We start from the raw sequence: 5,991 nt of genomic DNA on the forward strand, positions 1-5,991 counted from the left end.
TTACATGCATTTGTTATTGTGTGTGCACATGTTGTTCTATGCATTTTTAACACTGGAAGATGTCTGTGTAATTACATTATGATACAGAACTACCATCACCATAAAGGAATTCATATTTATACTTGTGACCCCACCGGCCCTTGTCCCTGGCAACCACTCATTCATCTGTTCTTCATTCCTAGAAACTGTTTCCAGTTTCAGGTTGTTACAGAGAGCTGCCACAAACATTCATGTGCAGGGTTTTGTAAAGATGCAGGCTTTCATTTCTCTGAGATAAATGTGAAGGAGCATAATTACTGGGATGTATGTTTAACTTTAAAAGACATTTCCAAATTTATTTCTAGAGGGGCCGTACCATTTTACAATGGTAAGAGCAATGTTTGATAGATACAATTTTTCTGTTCAAAATTCAACAGCATTTAGTAGTCACTGTTTTTCCCCTTTAGCCATTCTAGTAGGCTAAAGGCTAAATGTATGACAATAGGATATTAATTTTTTATTTCCTAGTCCACTAATGGTATCTAACATCTTTCCATGTATTTACTCCCACTCATAAAATCTTCAGTGAAATATCTATTCATGTCTTCTGCCCAGTACCTGACTTTTTACTTTGGAGTTTTGAACATTCTTTATGTATTCTAGATTGGTCAGATACATATAAGGTTTGTATATAAGTTCCCTCAATTTGTGAGTTGTCTTTTCTTTTACTTTAGTTTTACACAGAGCAAAAAGGATTAATTTTGATAGAGTCAAAATTAATTGGGGGTTCAGTTTTTCAGAAATCATCTCTTGTCCTAGATCCTGAGGATTTTCTCCATTTTTTCCCCTAAATGTTTATATCTTGAATTTAAGTTCATGATTCAGTTTAAGTTTGTTTTTATAAAAACAAGGAGGTTTAGATTGAAGCTCATATTCTATTTTTATATAATAGTTTTATTGACATATCTTACACATTCCAATATATTCATTCACATACAATTCTGTTGTACAATCCCATTCAGTGGAGTGATGCGATCATCAGTGCTATCAGCTCCCAATTTCCCCCCTCTCTCTCCTATACCCTCAGAAAACCATTACTCTTGTTACTGTTTCTGCAGGGTTATCTATCTTGACATCTATGTACTGAACAATCTTAAATGTGCAAAGGAACATATGAAAATCTAACATAATTAATAAGGTTAAACAAATGACAGCCTTAATATTAAGGGGAGGAAATATGAGAGAATTAGCAGATAATTATGTGATTCATCAGTGCCATACTGCACCCTGGATTTATCATCTTTTCCATGAGGCCCTTCTGAGAGGGACTGTCCAATTATCCTACAGGTGGGCGAGGGGTCTCTATTGCTTCCAGGTCCCTTCACATTGACTTGGTTGCGTGTTTTTGAGAAGTCTATATTTTTGAGGGGAGCCTATGGATGCCCACTGGTCAAAAAGGATATCTGATGGTAAGCCTTGATCAGCTTAATTTGAGTCCTCCAGCTTTATATGCCTTTAAAATTGATTTACTGTAAGTAATTTTACATTTGGGTATCTTGTCTTTCCTTATTTTGTCACCTGCCTTATTCTAGGGAAAAGAGTTCTTGCATATGCTCTTCTTTTTCTTGTTGCAACTCCTGCAAATGCTGTTGATCTTGCTCCAGTCTGTCCTCCAACCACTGCAGGAGAGGCCCCCTGACTGCTGCCATCTGACTGCACAGGGTCTTGGTCAACACTGAACCATCATGGATCGTGGTTAGAGTCCAGATGTGTACGGCTATGGATACGCCTATCTGCATCCTGCTCCTCTGGCACAGTATCTTCGGTACCTCTACTGGTGATTCAGGGCACACTTTCTCAGTGGTGACATGAAGCACAATGTGGTTTGGGATTTCAGTTCTTTCATCTCTGAGCTCTTCTGGGCCTGTAAGGATTGGAAGTAAGTGTAGACCCCCTGGTCAGTCAGGGTGATTTTATATTTAACGAAACAGGAAAAAAATCAGTCCTACAAAGCCTTGGTACATGGTTTGTCTGTGAAGATCAACATGAGAGGGGCAAACATTTATATGAGGAGGGGTTATATGAGTACCAGCCTACAACTCTCATGGGTGACCTGTGAGTTCAGCCAATCTCTCTGCCTCTATTGAAGCTGCAGACAACTTGCTCTGGAGAAATCTCCACTCGGTCCTTCCTTTTATCAGAATGTTGCAAGATGACAAGAGAATGAATGTGAATAATCTTCACAGTGTCAAACTTTTCACCAACTGTTTGCAATTCAGTTCCAGTACGTGCAAACTTTGAATCGCTACCTATGCCATCATTCAACGACCTGATGCACAGCCCCATCACCTCCTTCTCGGTCCTCAGAGCATGGTTGAGGCAGATGGGAAGAGTCCAATTGCTGGTTCATATCCGCCCCAGAATTTAAGAATATTTAATTGTGCTTATGAGGACCTTGTTCACAAACCATGAGGCAGTTGTTTGAGCAGAGCAAGATAATATTGGTTGGTATAAAATAGGAAAATTTGTGCATCAGTATTCTACCCTCTTATCACAATTATTCATTCTTTGTTCTGAGCAAATTATGTGAGAAGCTGGATTATATGAAAACATGGCGTCAGTATTAGAGGAAGGATTATTAACAACCTTTGATATGTGATGATGTAATCTTTCATGGTGATAGGTAGGACAACTTGAGGTACTTTCTGATGAAAATCAAAGCCTTCATATAGGTATCATTTCAATATAAAGAAAATCTAGGTCCTCACAATTTAATCAATATATAGTATCATGATAGATAAATGATGGAAGTTGTCAAAGATTTAGTTTTACATGGGCCCATGATCAAAGCTCATGAAAGCAAGAGTCAGCATATAGCATTGGGCAAAACTTCTGCATAAGGTATCTTTAAAGTATCAAGAGCAAGGATATTACTTTGAGATTTAAGGTGTACCTGACCCAAGCCAGGGTATTTCCAATGGTTTCATATGGCTATGAAAATCAGACAATGAATAAGGAAGACTGAAGAAGAATTGATTCATGTGTGAATTAGTTAATTGTGCCAGCCTGGCCGATAATCACATGTGGTGCTGGTTGAAAGGCGGAGGGATAAATGGGTGGTGAAGCTTCACCTTTCTAGTTCTCCGGTCTCTTGTTTTGTGATGGTTGCATCGGGTGCAGCTGCCTTAGCAGTTTCCTGCTTCAGCTTGCAAGATTGACTTCCTCCAAGACATCCCCAAGGAGAAGCCGCATGGATCTATCCCGATGCAGCCCTGGGTGCTGGAGCAGCTGTGTGGAGACCCCTGCCAGTGCTGAGATGCTTACACGTTCACTGACTCAGCTTTCCTCCTGCAGTCGGCATCATTGCCTCTGTTTTGTGAGGTGAAGGACTTTGTGGACTGGTGTTGGGTTAATGGGTTAATGTTGGACTTGTGGGCTTGGGCAGCATTGGGTTGGGATATTTTCGTGATGCACATTTTCTTTACATAAAACTCTCTCTTATACGTGAGTCGCCGTGGATTTGTTTCTCCAAAGTACCCAGACTAATACAATGTGAATTATGGTGTTGGTGACAAATGAATCTGCCTTGGAGAGAGTACAGCCAGATGCTCCTTAAAATGATTATTCCAAGACTTTGCCTCACATACTTTGCACGTGATGTCAGGAGGAGGCCTATCAGTGGAAAAGGACATCATGCTTTGTGGATTAGATCATCAGTGAAGAAGGAGCCATCTTTCAAGGAGATCTTTAAGCATTCTGTCGTACATGACATCATAACCGACAAGATTTCACTGGACAAAAACATCATAGTCCAAAAAAAAAAAAAAGACTAGAAACATCCCCTACTCTGGTCCATAGAAATGAGAGTGGAACTTTCCCTTCCGTTGTTATGCAGGAAAATGAGTCTACAAAAACATCAGAAAAAGAGATGTTTAATGAGTCTGTGGCTGATGCAGCATTCTGGTTGGTGTCCTGATTTTTATTTAATCTAGTAGTATATTGGCTCTGGTTGGTCCTTTCAAGCCAATAAATAGCTGATTTTTAGTCAATGATTTCCATGTGATTTTGGAAGAAGAGAGAAACATATGAATTGGGAAAGTTAAAAATAATTAATGAACAGAAACTTTGAGCATTTAACCAGTCAAATTTGAAGAGAAAGTTCTTGCTGAGAAGCTGGGTTGCAAACTCTCTTGCTTGTGGGAGGTAAAAACTAATGAAGATGGGACCACTGAAGACAGAAGGAGAGCCATAGAATTACCAAGGAAACTACCTAGTCCTGTAGTCATCGGTAGACAACCAGATCCACACCGTTCAGTTATGTGAACCAACAATCCCTTTAAAGTATACCCTAACCTACCTCGTTTTGGATTTCTGTCATTTGCTATGAGTGAATTGTAATGATTGAAGAATATCCACAAATGAGTATTTAATGAGGGAATAATACTCACAGGGAGGGAAGTGTTTGGAACAGTAGTAGATAAATAAATAATGATGAAATATTCCTGCTCATTTGATATATAAATAAAATATTTGAAAATATTAATACAATTCAGTTGATCAAGCGAAGTGATAACTGGGGAATTGTTTCAGAATATTCACCTATATCTGTGAAACTGAGCACTTTTTCTTCTTATTTTCCACTTTTTCCTAGCAAGCAACAGGTAAAAGGTGACTAGTGATCTCTGAATTTCAGCTACCACTATTTCTGCTGTAACTGCCTGCTCAATTGTTTTGCTAGTCCACTTCCCTAAGATCTTTTTAGGGATGACAACTTCATCCACAGACTGCAGATCTGCAGATCATCACTTACTTTTACCTTGAGTTATGGATTTTAATAGCGCTCCCCCAAATATGTGTCCGTTGGGTAGATCATGATTCTCAGTATTCTGTGATTATCCTCCATTTTGGAATCTGATGTAATTATCCTGTGTTACATCTCTTAACCTCTATAATGTAAATAAGGCAGGATTGTTGTTGTTGTTAGGTGCTACAAGCCTGTCCCCACCCTGTGTACAACAGAACAAAACACCGCCCAGTCCTGTGCCATCTTCACGTTTGTTCCTGTGCTTGATCCCATTGCTGCAGCCACTGTGCCAATCCATCTTGTGGGGGGTCTTCTTCTTTTTTGCTGCCCCTTTACCAACCAGGCATGATGTCCTTCTCCAGGGACTGGTCTGTCATGACAACATGCCCAAAGCATGTAAGACGAAGTCTTGTCATTCTTGACTCTAAGGAGCACTCTGGCTGTACTTCTTCTAAGACAGGTCGGTTTGTCCTGTTAGCAGTCCATGGTACTTTCAGTATGCTTCTCCAGCATCATCGTTCAAATGCACTGGTTCTTCTTCAGTCTTCCTTGCTCAACCTTGAATTTTCTCATGCATGCGAGACAATTGAAGATACCTTGGATTGGATCAGAATACAAAGTAGGATTAGTGGAAATTATGTAATCCACAATGTTTGCTATGTAAAGTAATGTAATGTAATCAAGGTTAGATTGTGTTCTGTATGGATCTCAGTTTAGATATAAAAGTTATGAACAATCACGTGAATAGAATTAAGAGCTGAGAACAGAATGCATCCTTGGGACTTAGGGTCCCTCAACTCCTATGTCCAGGGGAAACTGATGTCAAGTACTTTCCCTCTCAGCGGATAGAAAAAGAAAACATTTCCCTAGAGCTGACACCGTGAATTCTGATATCTAGCCTCCCTAAACTGTGAAAGAATAAGTTCTGTTTAGTAAAGCCATTTCCTTGAGATATTTCTGTTATACAACAATCATTTTCATTGAGTCAATTCTGACTCATAGTAACCCTGCCTAGGATTTCCAAGACTATAAAATCTCTGTGACAGTATGTAACCCATTCTTTTTCCTGCAGAATTTGAACTACCAACCTTGTAGATAGCAGCCCAATGCTTAAGATTTCTGTTATAGTAGCCCTGATGATTAGGATACCTTCCCTTAAACTTTACACCCAGTATCGCCATGCCCTCTGTGAAAGAGAACATAATTTT

At 39.4% G+C, this 5,991-nt stretch overlaps 1 pseudogene; it reads right to left on the minus strand.

Moving 5' to 3' along the window:
• Window positions 1–1,562: 1,562 nt before the first annotated feature.
• LOC101645322 lies at window positions 1,563–5,964 on the minus strand (annotated as a pseudogene).
• Window positions 5,965–5,991: the final 27 nt, after the last annotated feature.

Source organism: Echinops telfairi, unplaced genomic scaffold, assembly GCF_000313985.2.
Source record: "Echinops telfairi isolate 266 unplaced genomic scaffold, ASM31398v2 ScPeMD7_9;HRSCAF=40, whole genome shotgun sequence".
Taxonomy (NCBI): domain Eukaryota; kingdom Metazoa; phylum Chordata; class Mammalia; order Afrosoricida; family Tenrecidae; genus Echinops; species Echinops telfairi.